A 19187-nucleotide genomic window follows, 5' to 3' on the forward strand; every position below is an offset into this window, starting at 1 on the left:
TGGATGCAGGTTTCAATCTCAGGACCCCAGGATCATGACCTGAGCCAAAAGCAGACGCTTAACTAACTGAGTCACCCAGGTGCCATGCTTCCACCTTTTAGCTATTGTGAATAATGCTGCTCTGGACCTGGGTGGGCAAATATATGTTTAAGTGCCTGTTTTCAATTATTTTGGGTATATAACAAGAAGTGGAGTTAATTCAATGTTTCATTTTTTGAGGAACTGCCAGACTGTTTCCCATAGTGGCTACACCATTTTACATTCCAACAGTGCACAAGGTTTCTAATATCTACACATCTTCTTCAACAGTTGTTATCTTTTGTATTTTTTTAAAGATTTTTTGTTTATTTATTTGACAGAGATCACAAGTAGGCAGAGAGGCAAGCAGATAGAGAGGAGGAAGCAGGCTCCCCACTGAGCAGAGAGCCCAATGTGGGACTCGATCCTAGGACCCCAGGATCATGACCTGAGCTAAAGGCAGAGGCTTTAACCCACTGAGCCACCCAGGCACCCCTGTTTTGTATTTTTTATAATAGTTATCTTAATGAGTGTTAGGTGGTATCTCATTATAATTTTGAGTCATATTTCCCCAGTGATTGGTGATGTTGAGGTCAAATCCTGGTGTTTAATACCATCTATGTAACCAGCTATTACTTCACAGATCTTCCTCTCTCTTTCAGAGTCTGGAAGGGTATGAGAGCATAATCTGTGTCCCTGTTATATTTAATTTCCTTCTAAGGTTTTCAGGATCTTTTACTATCTATTTCATGTTTCTTTGCTTTTTTTTTTTTATTTTTTGAGGACTCTTTCACCATCTCCTCTTGGAAGGAGAGGATGTCTCAAAGTTATTGGCAGGTATTAGAACATTCATTGCTGCAATAAGAGGTACAGTCAACCTTTTTAAAAATACAAAGGCAGACATGTGTAGATCTGATTTGGTGACTCAAAAGTTGTAATGTCCAAAAAAGTTGTACTGTCCTCCTGTTACATATTACGTCCTATACCCATCCAGAGCAAGTCCTGTCAGGTCTGCCCCCTGACGTACATTCAGACACTTATGCCTCACCACTGCCCCTGTTCCCACTTGGGTCCAATCAGTCCAGCATCATTTTTCACCTGTCCTGCAGCAATAATCCCCAACCGGTCTCCCTGCTTCCACAAGTAGGCCTCAAGTTTAACCTGTGCCCCCTCCACCTTCCTATCTTACTTCCTATACTTTTCCCTCTCGCTCCTTCCACTCCAGCCACACTGGCTCCCTTGCCGTTTTGTGAGCATACCAAACACAGTGCTGCCTCAGGGTCTTTGCACTCTCAGCTCCTTCTACCCCCCCCCTTTCCTTAAACTCTTTCACCTTACCCTCTAAGAAGGAGATACTTCCTTCAGGTCTGTACTCATTGCTGCTTCCCTGCGTGTCTGCTGTAGTCTATTCTCAGTCCAATAGCCAGAGTGATCCTTGGAATCAGGTCATGCCATTCCCCTGCTCAGAAGCCTCTAATGGTTTTCTGTCTCACTCAGAAAAAAAAAAAAAAAAACCACACACACACACACACACACACACAACAACAACAACAAACAAAAAACAAAAAACAAAAAACTACTCACAGTGGCCTCCTCTATCCAAAAATACTTACTCCAGCACACTCCTACAATAAACTTGCACCATTAGATACTCTTTTATGTTAAGGTATTGACCATAAACATGTTACCTATCACTCATTTACAGAGTATGTGTTCACCTCTAAAATGGGATAATTGATGCCTGCCTCCCTCATAGGGTATCAGTAGGAGAAAGTGAAGTGGTGGATGTAAAGATGCTTTTGAGATGTAAAAAGCTGGGTTGATGTGAGGAGTTATTAAGGTTCTATCATTCATCATCTTTTTTATTTAAAAATCTTCTAGATTGTTCTCCATTAATATTGCATTTAATTATTTCAATATAACTTCTTAGAGGTTCAATGTTTACTTTTTAAAAACCAAATGAAGGGCGCCTGGGTGGCTCAGTTGGTTAAGCGACTGCCTTCAGCTCAGGTCATGATCCCGGAGTCCCAGGATGGAGTCCCACATCAGGCTCACAGCTCCACGGGGAGTCTGCTTCTCCCTCTGACCTTCTCCCCTCTCATGCGCTCTCTCACTCTGTCTCTCTCAAACGGATAAATAAAGTCTTTTTAAAAAATGAAACGTTAACGTGTCAACAAATAACAACATTTAACATCTATTTGTGAGGAACGCTTTTAGCTACAAGTAACAGGAAGTTAAAGCGGAAGTGGCTTTCAAGATAAGGGAAACATATTATCTCACGCAACAAGAAGTCCCGAGAGGGGCAGTTCCAGTGTTGATTGTCACTGACATTAGCAAGGCCAGCATGGCTATAGCAGCTGCTGGAATCACATCTTCATTTCATAGCATCCAGAAACTTTGTGTCATGTTTTTTTTTTTTTAACCTTAGGGAGAGGGCGAGAGAGAATCCCAAGTTCTTACCCAATTGAGCCGCCCAGGTGCCCCGGAATTGATAATTCTTTGTAATTATGATTATGGAGGGACAACTTTTTAAGGTTGAAGGTCAAACAATTTGGGTGTTCTTATTTTGAAAAAGTGTAGAAATTTGGGGCACCTGGGTGGCTCAGTCAGTTAAGCGGCTAACTCTTGACTTCGGCTCAGGTCTTTACTTCTTAAATGAACATGTAATAAAATTCGTTCTTTTGATGTACAGTTCTATAAGCTTTGATACATGTGAAAACCACTGTAATCAGTATACAGATGAGTTCTACCACCCCCACCCCAAATTCCCTCATGTTATCCCTTTGTCATACCTTTCCTTCATTCCTAATTTCTGGTAACCACTGATCTGCCTTCTGTACTTACAATTTTGTCTTTTCAAGAATGCCATATAAATAGAATCATACAGTGTGTAATGTTATGAGACTGACTTCTTTCAGTCAGCGTAATACCTTTGAGATCCATTGAATTTACTGGGTATATTAATGACCCCTTCCCTTTTACTGCAGTTTAGTATTCCACTGCATATATTTGGCAGTGTTTGATGTTCATTTGCATATTGAAAGGCATTTGAGGGGTGCTGGGGTGTCTCAGTCAGTTAGGCTTCTGCCTTTGGCTAAGATCCTGGTTCCAGGGTCCTGGGATCAAGCCCCAGATCGGGCTCCCTGCTCAACATCCCTGCTGAGCACTCCCTCTCCCCCTGTTCATTCTCTCTCTCTCTCTCTCTCACTATCTCTCTTTCAAATAAATAAAATATTTAAAAAACAAAAAGAAAGACATTTGAGTTGTTTCTAGTTTTTGGCAATTATGAATAAAACCTCCATAAACATTTGGGTACAGGTTTTTAGACAAACATGTTTCATTTCTCCAGGGACATGGTTCTCAACCAGGGGCAATTTTGACCCCCCCAGAGATGCTTGGCGATATCTGGAGACATTTTCATTGTCTCAACCTGGGGGGTGGGGGAGTGCTACTGGCATCTATGGGGAGGCATCTACCAAGGATGCTGCTAAACATCCTACAATGCATAGACTAGCTCCCCACAGCCCAGAGTTAGTAGGCCTGAGATGTCAATAGTGCTGAGGCTGAGAAACCCTGGTCTAGGGTAAATGCCCAAGAATATGATTTCTGAGTCAAACGGTAAATGTATGTTAATAAGAAATGGCCAAACTCTTGTCCAGAGTGGTTGTGCCAGTTTACATTCCTACCAGCAATATAGTAGAGTTCCAGTTGCTCCACATCTTTGCTAGTGGATTGGGATGATTTGAATAGGGAGGTAGTGATATTTCACTTGTGTCACTTTTTGAGAGTGAGGAAACATTTCTAGAAGCCCCAGGCAGGATCCACTCCATGTCTCATCGATTAAAATTGCATCTCCTTCTGTTTCCTAAATCAGTCACAAGCCAGGGGAATGAAATTATCACTGGTATAGCCACAGAACAGAGCCATAGAACAGGTTACATGAGGTGGTACCTCTGATTTGATTAAAGTTTCTTTCATGTACATTGACATCGTATAATGAATGTGCTAAGTTGGTTATGTGCACTTTCTACCCTGGAATGGGATGTATAAACTTTCCTCTTGGCTTTGTATCATGTCCGAAGAGATACTGTTGGGTTGGCGTATACCTGCAATAGAGAGGAAATAGCCATTTGGTTTGGCAAATGCTTCAGAAGCGAGAGGGATAGAACGATGGCAGATACCTGCTGGGAGGGCTCAGAAACTATCTGTGCTGAAATGCTATTATCCTTATGTTTATCTCCAACCAATCTTGGGCTTCTCCATTCATTGGCTTTGTTTGACCGTCTTTCTGTTTCCCTTGAGGGAAAAAAGTTCATCCGTATTCTGTCACTGTTCCAGTTTTACAGTGGGATCTTGTATTTCTGGTTCATCATAACAAGAAAGAATTCTCAAAAAACAAAAAACCCCACACCTTGACCCTGTTCTTGAAAGAACATGTAGTGACACCTTTAATGTGTGTGAATTTTGTGGGCGAGGAGTTGAGACTCAGCCATCTCCCATGCCCATCCCTGTTCCTTGGAGGGGTTATGGCAGTTAACATAAGCAAATCACTCACTCCTAAATCTGCTTCTCCTCCCTCCCTTCAACCTTCCTCCCAGTGTTTCTCCAGTAGCTCTGACTGGGAAATTGGGTGGCCTCATGTCAGATCCAAGAGAAGTAGGAGAGAGTTGTGAACTGATTTAAGAAAAGCATCTGACAAAAATATAGTTCTTTTTTTTAACTTTTAAGGAGATAATAAAGTACATAAAAATAAACGTTCCTTCTTTGTAGACTCACACTTCATTGGTTTGTAGGCTGTGTTTGGTTAGAGGAGCTTGTGTAAATCAGAGTGTCCAGATCAGTATATTTGTCCACAAACATAGCACTCACTAGCATCATGAATTTCTCCCATAAATTGCTTATGTGATGAGTCAGAGTACGGCTTTGACCTTCTCCTTCTTGCTGCTCAGTTGGAAGAACTAATCACAAATGGTTTCTGGAAAGAAAATGTAAAGAAGCCATCTCTGAGTGGCAAGGAAGGGGAGGATGTCTTGCTCTTTTAGGAGTGGTGTCACTTAGTGTGACTTATCATTTAAATTTTTTTTGTTGTTTTCTAAATTGTCTCCGTCAAAATAAATAATTTTTCACGAAGGTAGAGGCTCAGAACATATGCAGTGTTCAGAATCGCTGGCAGTGGCTTGAGTAAGAAAGATCCAGGATCTCAACGAGGAGGACACACTAGCCCAACCCACCAGCAGAAAGTACTTTGGATCAAGGGAAGCTACACAAGTGCCTGGGTGAACAGAGATACCATCACAGCTCTGTTCCTTACTGGATGGGTGACCTTGGGCTACTTAATTATTCAGTGTCTCAGTATCCTCATCTAAAACCTGGGGCAGTAATAATATTTCCTTCATAGAGTTGTTTGTTAGCTGCATAAATACATCTATAGTACTTATTACAATGCCTGGCATGTAATTGCTCTAATCTTTGTCATTAGCTATTGTTATTATTATAAAACAAGCTAGGGCACATGGTATGAATAAGAGTATTGAAAAAGTCAAAAGAGAGTATTACCCAGCCCCCTGACCCCGACCCCCTCACCCCCACCAAGAAGGCATTGCCACAAACCTCAGGAATCATGCTAGGGGATGTGTCCTCACACACACATACACAGAAAGACTTTGTCCAGGGGTATCCCAACCCCTCCCCACTATGATGTTATTGCAAAATATATTATTCTGCTTTTATCTCTTTTTCTGAACTACAGCTCTACTGAAACCTGTAGTACATAAAAGGGAAGAGCACTGGACTATCAAAGGAGGGTGGACCCCCAAGTTTCTGGAGTGTGACACATACAGTAGAAGGCAATCTTGGCCCCTGATACTCTAGAGATGTGTGAAGAAGAGAGCACTAGGGTTAAACTACCAAAACCTGGCTAGAAATCCCTCAGTTCGGCCAAGGGCTGGCCTGGTGAATGGGTTTTTGTGGTGTTTCTTCTTCCCACCCTCTTGTAATCATTTTGAATCAGTTCTTAATAGTGTGGCAGCTTCAGGATTCAATTTCTTCACAAACTTCTCTTGGCCATCATTAGGGGAAAGAAACCAATTCTGCACCTCAAAAGAAAGTGCAGGACAACATGGAGATCCCTTCAAGTGGGCAACCAAGTTTGTGGTAGAAAAGAGTCAGAGGGGGAGGAAGCAGGATCAGACAGGCCAACCACAAGGTTCAAACACAATTGGGACCTAGAGGAAGATTAAACATGGCAGTTCCAGGAGGGAAAAGAAGAGAAGCTTTGCCTTACCAAGCCACATGTGTCATTCCAGTCATGCTGGCTGGAATTGTTCCCAACATAGGGCTTGAACCAGCTGAATGACCCCAGGAGCTCCCAGGAAGCAAGCAATCTGGAGGAACTTGTGATGGACAGAAGGTGAAATCTCACTAAAAACCTGCTTGCTTCCCAACACACACCAGGCAGGATTTTGGCACTTCTGAGGAAACTCGATCTGTTCCCAGACACACATACAAAAGGATGAGGTCTGAAGAGGAAGAAAATGCTTTTAGCTTTTGGTAACATGTCCTAAGAGCTCAGAACAATCACCTTGAGATTTTGAAGTTTCCTGAAAGAGAAGTTGATTATTTTAAGGGAAATCTGAATGCAGAAAGTGAGCAATAGGAACATGTGCCAAGGGCTTCTCAGTTGTGTTGTTTTCTTTGACCTTTGATTGCATCCCAGCAATAGACAAGGAATTATGGAAAGGAATAATGTCTCAGAATAATACCAAGACACGGATGGCTTTACTAGAGACTGAGGCATTAATAATTTTTTCTTCAAAGAAACTTATGCAGAAATTCCACCATAGACAGTGGTATTACATGGAGGAAGCAAAGCATTCATCTTCATATCATCCAACGAGCCTTGTTCCCTACTGCTTACACCTTTCCACCTACATATCCAATGACTTAAGCAGCTGTTAAGAATTTGGGATCAGAAATATTACATATCCTTATGTTCATTTCAGAATTATGTACAATAGCTAAGACATGGAAACATCCTAAATGTCCATCTATGGATGAACAGATAAAATATGATATATATATCACATTTATATATATGTATGTATACATATATATACACACATCACACACGGTGTATATATATATACATGTGGTGTGTGTGTGTATAGATATATATGTATATAATGTATTATTACTCAGCCGTAAAAAATAAATCCTGTCTGCCATTTGCAACAACACGGATGGACTTTGAGGGCATAATTCTAAGTGAAGTAAGTCAGACCAAGAGACAAATACTGTATGCATGATCTCACTTATATGTGGAATTTAAAAGGATCAAACTCACAGTAACAGATTAGATTTGTTGTTGCCACAGGTCGGTTGCAGTGGGGGAATTGGGTGAAGGGGGTCAAAAGGAACAAACCTCCAGTTGTAAGATAAATAAGTTCTGGGGGTGCAAGATACTACATGATGACTATAGCTAACAATTCTTTGTATATCGGTAAGTTGCTAAGAGAGTACATCTTTTATTTATTTATTTATGTACTTATATTTAGTTAACTGCTGTGTAGTACATAGTTAGTCCTTGATGTAGTGCTCAACAGTTCCTTAGTTAAGTATAACACCTAGTGCTCATCATAGCACGTGCCCTCCTCAATACTTATCACCTTGTTACCCCCTCCCCCCACGGTCTTCCCCTCCGAACCCCCAGATTGTTTCTCATGGTCAATGGTCTTTCATGGTTCGTCGTCTTCTCTGATTTCTCCTCCTTTGGATTTCCCTCCCTTCCCCCGTGGTCCTCCATGCTATTGCTTATGTGCTAAGAGAGTAGACCTTAAAAGATCTCATGACAAGGAGAAAAAACTTTGTAAGTATGTGAGGTGATAGGTGTTAACTAAACTTATTGTGACAATCATGTCACAATATATACATTAGCAAATCATCATGTTGTACACCTCAAACTTACATAATGTTATATGTCAATTATATCTTTTTTTTAAAGTTCTATTTATTTGTTTGTAAGGGAGAGAGAGCAAGAGAGAACAAGCGAGGAGGACAGGCAGAGGGAGAGGGAGAAGCAGACTCCCCGCTGAGCAGGGAGCCTGATGTGGGGCTCGATCCCAGGACCAGGGATCATGACATGAGCTGAAGGCAGACGCTTAACGACTGAGCCACCCGGGTGCCCCTGTTGATTATATCTTAATAAAACTGGGAAAATAAGAATATGGGCTCCCCATGTGTATCCTAAGCTAGGTGAGTTGTACTACACTGTGCCCCTTGTCATAGTGCCTTAAAAACGTACTTCCACTCTCAGCCTAGTGATCTCTCTAAAATAACATATGCGAGTTTAGAGTGAATTTTCATTTTGACCACTATAGTGGTTCTTGATTACGTTTCACCACACCTCAGAAGTGCCAGGAGTAAGTGGTTGGAAGGAGGTAGAACTATAGATAGCATTTTGGCTCCCCTCACCCATAGGCCATGCAGTAGCCTTTGGGGAACAGGCATCAAGTTCCATGTTTGCACCACCTGTGTTGAAGGGGTAAGAGCACTGGATTTGAGACAAAGAGGCTTGAATTTGAATCTCAATTATATATACCACTTACCAGCTGAGTGCAAAGTCAGGCTACTTGTCTTCTGTAAAACTTTCCTTTCCTGTAAAACTTTCCTCTTCTGTAAAACTTCACTGCAAGTTATGGAACAGGATTGTTATGATAATGTGCTAAGCAATTTTGAGGCATTTCCTCTGGACCTCAAGTCCTGTTGACCCCCCTCAGACTAGAGCACACACTGTGTATCACCTTCTCATTCATCTTCCCCATCCCCAGCTGAATTTTCAAATACTAGCACTGCCAAGAAACTTCCAAGAGTAGAAGTGGAAGCAAACATTCTTCCCAATTTTACAAAGAAAGCTCAGAAAAACAACAGCAACAACAAGGTCTGTACAGTTTGATTCGCAGCAAACTTTTAACCGAGATTATTCGTTAGAGTGCCTTTTTGGGATGTGGGGTGTTATTTGTTATTTGGGATTTTTAAAAAAGATTTTATTTATTTATTTGAAAAAGTGACAGAGAGTAAAAGAGCATGAGTGGGGGGAGAGGCAGAGGGAGAAGCAGACTTCCCGCCGGGCAGATGCTTAACTGACTGAGCCACCCTGGTGCCCCATGGAGTGTTATTTGAAGGAGTGTCACACTCTTTGGTTTCATGTGATTCATGAAACCCTGTTTTCTAAAAACCCTCCCCAGGACTTCTCCCCACATCTTAGGGGTAAAGTCCTTTAGTCTCTGCTCTTTTGTGCAAGCTCAGGAATGCCTTTGAAGGATAAGGGGGGTACGGTTGGGGGTGGAGGAGTGGGAGTAAAAGCAAAGGGTCATCAGCCTTGGAAAAGAAGCTTGAAAGTTCTCTTGAGGCAGTGATAAACCTCATAATTGTGGTAGGATTAGGCTTCTGTTCTCAGAGTTATGTCCTGCTGGAAAATTGTTTTATTTGGTTGCAGACACATCTGCATAGAGACTGAGGTCCCCTGGTTGCACTCTGAATTAGGTAGGCCCCAGCAAAACAGTGAGGTCACGGACTGCTGTTCCCTGTTGGGCCAGCCGTGCCCTTCAGGGGCCAGCAGTTGTTGAGAAATTTGATATTATGCAGCAGGTGGCCTGAGGTGTGTTTATGTCTGTCATACTTGACAACCTTGAGAGGCTTGTGACTGATTGTTTTCTATAGTGGTACACAGGGTAAATATTGTCTTGCTAACTGAGAATTTGCTTAGCTCTAATTCCCTCTACACTTATTTGGTGGAGGGGCAGAATGAGGAAGAGGCTGTGGGAATTGTTTGATATCAAGGCCAAACTCAGACGGGCTTTGCCAGTTGTTCCGAGTGTGGTCCTTGGACCAGTAACATCGACTTTACCTGAGAAATTGGAGGAAATTCAAATTCTTGGGCCCTTCTCCAGACCGAATGAATTGAAAACTCTGGGGCTGGGGCCCAGCAATCTGTTTTTAAAAGCTTTCCAGGTGAGTCTGATTCATGCTTACACTTGAAAACTACTGGATTAATAACTCATCCCTGACTACACACCTAAGGCATTTGTTTAAAACACAGAATTTAAAATTTTTTCTTCCAAGTTTTTATTTAAATTCTAGTTAGTTGGCATATAGTGTCATATTGGTTTCAGGAGTAGAATTTTGGGATTCATCACTTACATATAACACCCAGTGCTCATCACAATGTGTGCCCTCCTTAATACCCATCGCCCATTTAACACCTCCCCCCATTACCCCTCAGTTTGTTTTTAAGAGTCTCTTATGGTTTACCTCTCCCTCTCTCCTCCTTTTTTTCCCCCTTCCCATGCATTCATCTGTTTTGTTTTCTAAATTCCACATACAAGTGAAATTGTATGGTGTTTGTCTTTCTCTGGCTATTTCTCTTAGCATAATACTCTTTAGTCCCATCCACATCATTGCAAATGAAAAGATTTCATTCTTTTTGATGGCTGAGTAATAGTCTATTATTTCCATAGTTTGGCTATTGTTGATAATGCTGCTATAAACATCGGGGTGCATGTGCCCATTCAAATCAGTACTTTTGTATCCTTTGGGTAAATACCAAGTAAAGTGATTGCTGGCTCATAGGTTAGTTCTATTTTTAGCTTTTTGAGGAATCTCCACACTGTTTTCCAGAGTGGCTGCACCAGCTTGCATTCTCGCCAGCAGTGTAAAAATGTTCCCCTTTCTCCACTTCCTCGCCAACATCTGTTTTTTCCTGTGTTAATTTTAGCCATTCTGATAGGCATAAAACACAAAATCTTTAGAGGGTCCCAGGAAATCTCTTTTTAATCCACAGGCGACTCTGTTGCTTAAGCAGGATTGAGAACCACAAGTGCATTCTCTCCTTATGGACAAGTTACTCAGGAATATGCTGAGTTTTTGTCATGGCCCTTCTATCCTTTTGTCTGGGTTGTAGATTAGATTTTTGGGATTAGATGGCAGTTCCAGGCTCACGGCCTATCTCTGATAGAACTGAGGTCTAGGCAGAAAGTGATGCTTGTGTTTTTTGGTAGGTAAGCTAGCGTGTCTCTGCCTATTAGTTCCCTCTCACTTCTCCTTTAAAGGTCTTGAAGAAGTAATTAGCTGCTTCCTGGATAGAGGTCTGGAAATAGAGGCTCTTGAAAAACAGTGAATGGGGGCAGTGCTTGTTAAAATGCAGCTACTCTAGACCTTTTAAATGCAGCTACTCTAGATCTTTTCTATTTCAAACTAGACATCTCTAGTTCCTTCAGTTCTTTTATCTTCTCCCAAGTATTCCCAGCTCCACTAGACCCATACTTTATAACCTTTCATTTCTCCATTTTAGAAGTGGGACTAATGTCTGTAGTCATCCAAAGTATGAAGGCAGGCAGGGCTGAGGGAAGGACCAATGGAGGGATACTACCTACATTTGTCAATGTAAAAATGCAAAAGACAATAAATCATTTCCATTACACAGCGAAAGGTTTTTAGGGGAAGCCTGAACTCATCATACTTGTTTTGAAAAGGTGGTTTTCATGAGAAAAATTATTTCATTCATGTAAACATTGAATACTGGAGTAGTAGTGAAATAACGTGAACTTCTGTTTGCAATTAAGTCAATCTATTATTTCACAGCACCTTCTCTTGGCTTTCTGTTATAATAGGGGTATATAGAAATAGGGTAATGTTCATACACATGTGGGGGAATGTATGTTGAATACAGGTAAATGTGGTTATATTAACTGAGGGTCTATGTGAGAAACATTTTACTCTCATCTCTATTTTTAATCCTTACAATAACCTTGTGAAATTATTATTGCCTTTTACAGAAGAGATAGCTGACATGATCTGACTTCCTAACAGAAGCACAGTCTCAGGCAGAGCCATGATTTGCATACCAGTTTGCATTCCAACTAACAGGGCAAGAAGTTTCCCCTTTCTCTGTATCCTCACCAAACCTGTTGTGTTGTTTCCTTTCCTTTCCTTTCCTTTCCTTTCCTTTCCTTTCCTTTCCTTTCCTTTCCTTTCCTTTCCTTTCCTTTCCTTCTTGTTTTGGAGTTAAGATTATGTTCCCACTCAGATATTGAAATAAAGCACTATGACATCTTAAAAAAAAAAAAAGCACTATGACAGTCATCAAGAGTCTGCCTTCAGCTCAGGCCATGATCCCAGGGTCCTGGGATTGAGCCACGCACTGGGCTCCCTGCTTGGCAGGAAGCCTGCTTTCCCTCTCTTACTCCACCTGCTTGTGTTCCTGCTCTCACTGTCTCTCTCTCTCTCACACATAAATAAATAAAATCTTTAAAAACATAAAAAAAGATTTAAAACATAATAGCTAAAGCACTTCCTAATTTTCATTGTTTACTTTTTTTCCTAGTTACTTTTTTTCTCCTTTTTCTTTTTTGGTTAGGTAACATATAGTGTAATATTGGTTTCAGGAGTAGAATTTAGTGATTCATCACTTACATATAACACCCAGTGCTCATCACAACAAGTGTCTTCCTTAATACCCATTACCCACTTAGCCCCCCCCCGCCCCAACCTTCCCTCCAGCAAGCCTCAGTTTGTTCTCTATAGTTAAGAGGTTCTTGTGGCTTGCTTCCCACTTTTTTTATTCTCCCTTCCCCTATGTTCATCTGATTTATTTCTTAAATATCACATATGAGTGAAATCCTATGGTATTTGTCTCTCTCTGACTGACTTGTTTCACTTAGCATAATATACTCTCACTCCATTGATGCCATTACAAATGGCAAAATTTCATTCTTTTTGATGGTTGAGTAATATTCTGTTTTATATGTGTATGTGTGTATATATATATATATAAATATATATAACAACTTCTTTATCCATTCATCATGTGATGGGTATTTTGGCTCTTTCCATAATTTGGCTTTTATATCAGTGCTATAAATATCAGGGTGCATGTGTCCCCTTAAATCAGTATTTTTGTATTCTTTGAGTAAATATATAGTAGTGCAATTACTGGGTCATAAGGTAGCTCTACTTTTAAGTTTTTGAGGAACCTCCATACTGTTGTCCAGAGTGGCTGCACCAGATTTCATTCCCACCAGCAGTGTTAGAGGGTTCCCATTTCTCTGCATCCTCGCCAACATCTGTTGTTTCCTGAATAGTTAATTTTAGCCCTTTTGAGTGGTCTGAGGTCAAATCTCATTGTGGCTTTGATTTGTATTTCCCTGATGCCGACTGATGTGGAGCATCTTTTCCTGTGTCTGTTGGCCATGTGTAGGTCTTCTTTGGAGAAATCTCTGTGTCTTCTGCCCATTTCTTGACTGGATTTTTTGCTTTTTGGGTATTGAGTTTGATAAATTCTTTATAGATTTTGCATTTTAGACATTTATCTGATAAGACATTTGCAAATATCTTCTCCAATTCCGTAGGTTACCTTTCAGCTTTGTTGACTGTTTCCTTTGCTGGGCAAGAGCTTTTCATCTTAATGAAGTCCCAATAGTTCATTTTTGTGGTTGTTTCTCTTGTCTTTCAAGATGGGTCTAGCAAGAATTTGTTGTGGCTGAGATCAAAGGAGTTGCGGCCTGTGTTCTCCTCCAGGATTTTGATGGATTCCTCTCTCACATTTAATTCTTTCATCCATTTTGAGTTTATTTTTGTGTATGGTGTAAGAAAGTGGTCCAATTTATATTTCTGCACGTTACTGTCCAATTTCCCTGGGAGGCCATCTGGCCCTGCACTCTTGTTTTTTGGGAGATTTTTGATGCCTGATTCAATTTCTTTGCTGGTCATGAGGTCTGTCAGGGTTTTCTATTTATTCCTGTTTTGAAAGTTTATATGTTTCTAGGAATACATCCATTTCTCCTAGATTGCCTAATTTGTTGGCACATTATGTCTCATAATGTTCTCTTATAATTGTATTTCTTCAGTGTTGGTTGTGATCTCTCCTCTTTCATTCATGATTTTATTTATTTGGGTCCTTTTTCATAAGTCTGGCTAGGGATTTATCAATCTTATTAATTCTTTTTTTTAAGATTTTGTTTATTTATTTCAGAGAGAGAGAGCAAGAGCAGGGGGAGAGAGAGAAGTCTCCCTGCTGAGGAGGGAGCCCAACATTGGGCTTGACCCTAGTACCCCAGGATCATGACCTGAGCCAAAGGCAGATGCTTAACTGAGTCACCCAGGTATCCCTCAATCTTATTAATTCTTTCAAAGAACCAGCTCCTAGTTTTGTTGATCTGTTTTACTGTTTTTTAAAAAAAATTTTTTTATAAACATATAATGTATTTTTATCCCCAGGGGTACAGGTCTGTGAATCGCCAGGTTTACACACTTCACAGCACTCACCATAGCACATACCCCCCTCAATATCCATAACCCCACCACCCTCTCTCTACTTCCCTCCCCCCAGCAACCCTCAGTTTGTTTTGTGAGATTAAGAGTTTCTTATGGTTTGTCTCCCTCCTGATCCCATCTTGTTTCATTTATTCTTTTCCTACCCCCCAAACGCCCCACGTTGTGTCTCCACTTCCTCATATCAGGGAGAGCATATGATAGTTGTCTTTCTCTGCATCAGTCTTATTATTAAGAGCAAATGTGTGGTTACAAGGAAACAGTATTCAGTAGGTGGAGACATTGTCCCTTCCCCACAAATTCAGAGCTGGCACCGAAACTCTGTTTTGGAAGATGAGCTTGAAAATCATCCAGATAGGGCACCTGGGTGGCTCAATTGGTTAAGTGGCTGCCTTAAGCACAGGTTATGATCCCAGAGTCCTGAGATCAAGTCCCACATTCCACATCAGGCTCCTCGCTCAGAGGGGAGCCTGCTTCTCTCTCTGCCTGCTGCTCTCTCTGCTTGTGCAATCTCTCTCTCTCTGACAAATAAAATCTTAAAAAAAAAAGAGAAAGAAAATAATCTAGGTGAGCCCATACAAATAATTCCAAATAGAGAAGTTTCTATCCCCCCACTTTTTTTCCAGTATCTGTAAGGAAGAAAATTTCAGATCTTTTTTAAAATAAATTAAGCTTAATCTATTTCTACCTTTACTGGCAAAGCAAAATATCTCTTTTCCTCATCTAAAGTTTTTTTCTGTTCCAATTTAAACCTCTTATTACTTCAGATTTGTTGACAGAGAAATTAACTACATAATAATTTCTACATATCTTTTTAAAAACATTACAGACCCAATGGCTTCATTTAAAAATGCCTATAGTTCTAGTAATTTGGTCTAGGAAGTGAATTTCCCTAAGTCCCAGCTAAGTAAGTATTATGTAAAGACATAATGCAAACCTTTATATAATTAGTATGCTTTGGATTACTTCACTGATCCCTTCAAAGACTAAAACAACAAGAATGACAGAAGACCCTTTTTATATGTGACTGTGGTGGTATTTGTTTTAATACTTAAGACAATGCCATTTCTTTTCTTAGATTACCCCAGAAGCTGCAGAGAGAATTTCATTCAAAGAACCAATCATCCCCTTACTGAACTAATAGGTTCTGTGGGAAAATACCCACTGTTTTCCTATTTGGAGATTTGGGTTGTGAGGGACAAAGCCTATTCACTTGGCTGGCAATCACAGACAGGGCCAGCTTCATAGGTATGTGACCAGTGCAGTCACATAGGGCCCCACACTCAGAAGGCCCCAGTGCTTGGTTTAATACTCTGCCAACCCTGCTTAGAACTCTGAATAATTTTTGGACAAGTGCCCCCGCGCTTTCATTTTATACTGGGTCCAGCAATTTATGTTGCTGTTCCCAAGTACATTGGGAAGAGCCCTGTTGTTCCTCTGGTGTCCTAGACAGGTGCATAAAATTTAGTCTCTGTTCCAGCATGATTGCCTCATCATTTCAAAAACAAACCCAGTTCAAATAATGATCACTTTTTGTGCCAAGAAAGACTACACACAGGTGCACCGATGTGTGCATTCTTACTAGGCTACAGCTATCACCCTCTTTGTGGTGTTACAACCCTCACATTACACATTATAGTTTCATACTGCCACGGATAGGCCTGCGGCCCAATGTTCTTACTCTCCTAGTCATTTTCACTTATTAATTTCATGGCAGGATAATTAATAGAGATGTTTTTGTTTTGTTTTCCCTGCTGTGAAAGAATCAGGAAGAATGCTAAGTGAACTATAGGTTCCCCCATTCAGAGGGAACATGTTCCTATGCTTGCTGAAGTTTGAATACAAGCTCTGTTCATGTTTTAGTTCATTTCGGTCATACCAAGTATGTGAGGGCTGGGGGAGGCAACAGGGAATGGAGTGGTGGCTGAAGCAGACAGAGAGGTGAAGATTACCCAAGACCAGAAAAAGAACAGAGGGCTGCTATTTCCTTAAGTGGTGGGATCCAAGACCCATTTCATCTCCAGGGAGGTGATAGGATTTCAGAAGAGAATGGCAGTGTCCAATTTCTGCAAAAAACAAGCATAGCCGGGAGGCAACAGAGCCCTCAGACACCCAATGGGCATAAAAGTGGTAATCCATGTAGACCAAAGACTGGAGAAACTGCCCCAACTTTTTTTTTTTTTCAGGATGCAGAAAAGAAGTCAGGTTGTTTTTTTTTGTTTGTTTGTTTTTAAGAGTCAGTTTTTATTTTTCACTCCTGAACATTTCTTTTCTAGAAAAGTCCTCCACCAACTTTCTTTTCTTTATGCAAGAATAAGAAGAGTTAGTGGGTGAGGGTGAGGAGCCTTTAGTGACTGAGATTGGTTTCCATTAGTCTAGCATAACAGGGCCTAAAAATCAGATATCATTTGATTTAAAGAAAATTAAGGGCCACCTGGGTGGCTCAGTCAGTTAAGTGTCTGTCTTCTGCTCAGGTCAGGATCTCAGGGTACTGGGATGGAGCCCTGTGTTGAGCTCCCTGCTCAGTGGGAAGCCTGCTTCTCCCTCTGCCCCTTCCCCCTGCTCATGCAATCTTTTCTCTCTCTCTCTCAGAAATTAAAAAAAAATCTTAAAAAAAATTAAAAATAAAAGTTGTATCTATGAAATATACAGGTTTTAGGGCAATAACGGGAGCTTATTATACTGTTTTCCCCTGATATTGGGGTTTTACAGTTTTATGGGGACCCTGTGGTGGTGGTTCTCTCATTCTTTTGACTGGCTTTCTGGGGGGAGGGGCCTGCCGTGTTGTTTTTCAGGCAGTCTTGTTTGGGTTGAGTCCTCCTGCCCCCCATCAAGGGGCTGGGCTGTGTGGAAACCAGTTTTTCAGGCTTTTGTTCTCTGGAGGATTTTTTTTTTTTCCTTTGGTGGCTTTTTGTGCCTTTTCGGAGGTTTAGTGGGAAGCAAACTGCACCCAGACTTCCATCTCAGAAAGAAGCCTCAGTCTGCTCCCTGTGGGTGGTCCAGGGCACACAGACTCCCCCTCTGCAAACTCCGCTGAGCCGAGCCCTGTGACCTCCCACAGGCAGTGCACATCCCCAGCCACCATCTCAGGGGTCACCTGAAACTCCCGCTTGTCTCTGCACCACCCGTGCCCCTAAAACCGGGATCGATATTGGTCCAGGGAGCCTGCTTCCAGTGGCTGCCTTTGCTGGGACAGCTATCTGGGGTCCAGACCTCAGGTTGCCACCACAGGAGATCACACTGTGTTCCTTTAGGCCTTGGCTGGTGGAGTCCAGACCCTCGGCCATTCCTAGAGACCGCTGGTTAGCACCTGGACGGAGCTTTCTCAGGCGTGGGTGGGGAGTGGGTCAGACCCCGGTTGTGCAGTGTGCTAAAGTTCTAGGGAGCACAGGCTGGTGCTGTCACCAGACTCCCTCATGTGGGGGCGGGGGTGTGCCCAGCGGAGCCAAGCTGTGATGCAAGCCACGCAACCAGGGACCGGGCTCCGCCACACTCTCTCTGGCAGGGGTGGTCGCCAGCAGTGGCCATCCTGGGACTGTGGGCTTAGGCCCGTGCCCGTGACCACCTGATTCCACCAGTTACTCCTTAAGATCTTTTGCTTTTTTTGAATGCTTCCCTTTCTGTTTATCCTCCGATATCAGTCCGATCATTCCCACTCAGCTTTACCTCTCCACTGGTATCTTCTGCCCCCGTAGAGATCCAGAAGTGTATAATCCTACATCTCAGGCTGATTTCATGGGTGTTCAGAGTGTTCTGGTCGATAATTAGCTCCCTTTAGGGGACCAGTTGAAACAGGGTCTCCTACTTCTCCACCATCTTGCCCCTCCTCCAAAATCTTAAAAAAATTAAGAAAATTAAGCAATGCGATACTTCTTGCATGTTCCATGTGTCACTTGCAAATTATTTCCTCCAACAGTTTAATGTTTAACACACAAACATCTGGATGCTGACTCACACTTTCCCACACAAATGCCCTTGGATTTTTTGCTGTTTAACAAAAGTTCTGTCCAAGACATTCCAACCTCTCTTCACACAGGGTGGGGGCGCAGTTATGTTGCAGAGATGCCTGGCTAAGGCCTAGTGAAGTACATATTTGGTTACCCCAGCTGTTAAAAATTCTTCCTTTCAAGACCTTTTCCTCAGCAAACTCTTCCTAGAGTTTTAGGGATAAGGGATAAGGGGGAGACTGGAGAAGAAAACCAGCAACAAAGGACCAAACCCTCATGGAGAGGCAATCAGAAAAGGACATTGTTGGTTCCCGACTACTTCCATTATAAGCTGATCTCCACTAGGTCACCATGGTTCCTTTTGTTCAAGGACTCTGTAGCACTTTTCCCTAATACCAGAGCCATTGCCCCCATGCTGGGTATTGCTTCCAATAGGCATTGCCTGCCACAGGACACTGCTGTGTCTGGTGCCTGAAGTGTGAAACCCCTGGAGTTCTACACCTCTGTTTTAAGATGGCTGACAGAAACTGCTCAGTGAAGTCTGTTTTATCACAGCTAGATGATAGTTTTTGCAGTCACCACTGCGTTGCTAGTTCATAAAGGCTGCTTCCCATTAAATAAATTAATGCATCCAAACTAGGACTCTTCTAACTCTTGGGCTTGGACTTAGAAGAAAAAGCTGACCTTTTGAATCTTATGCCCTAAAGAAGAATACAGGATTTTTGACATTTTTCTTTTGCTTTTCTTCAGCCTGGTGTGTGTTTTTTCCTGTTTTTTTTTGTTGTTGTTTTGTTTTGTTTTTAAACAGGTTATTAGAAGTACAGGTCAATCTATCTTGACAGGAACTGATTTGGATAAACTAGCTGAGCAGTGTTCTTAGGCACATGTGAGGGCCCT

The sequence above is a fragment of the Martes martes genome, assembly GCF_963455335.1.
Source record: "Martes martes genome assembly, chromosome: X".
NCBI lineage: Eukaryota > Metazoa > Chordata > Mammalia > Carnivora > Mustelidae > Martes > Martes martes.